This window comes from Haliaeetus leucocephalus, unplaced genomic scaffold (genome assembly GCF_000737465.1).
Source record: "Haliaeetus leucocephalus isolate CR32 unplaced genomic scaffold, Haliaeetus_leucocephalus-4.0 Scaffold120, whole genome shotgun sequence".
Lineage (NCBI taxonomy): Eukaryota > Metazoa > Chordata > Aves > Accipitriformes > Accipitridae > Haliaeetus > Haliaeetus leucocephalus.
This window is the reverse complement of record NW_010972556.1, coordinates 67,089-67,519: the sequence shown is the minus strand read 5'-3', so window position 1 is coordinate 67,519 and position 431 is coordinate 67,089.

Here is a 431-nt window from a genome sequence, read left to right as displayed (position 1 = left end):
AAAAGTATGCCACGTAGATGCTCACGTACCAAGAGCTGGGCCACTAAAGAACATCAGCACAACCAGCAGGTAGATCAGGCCACTAAGATTGAAGTGGCTCAGGTGGATGTGGACTGGCAACATAAGGGTGAATTATTTATGGCTCGGTGGGCCCATGACACCTCAGGCCATCAGGGAAGAGATGCAACACATAGACGGACTCGTGATCGAGGGGTGGACTTGACCATGGACACTGTTGCACAAGTTATCCATGAACGTGAAACATGTGCTGCAATCAAGCAAGCCAAGCAGTTAAAGCTCCTGTGGTATGGAGGACAGTGGCCGAAACATAAATATGGCGAGGCCTGGCAAATCAATTATATCACACTCCCACAAAGCCGCCAAGGCAAGCGCTACATTTCCACCGGGTGGCTGGAAACATAGCCCATGCC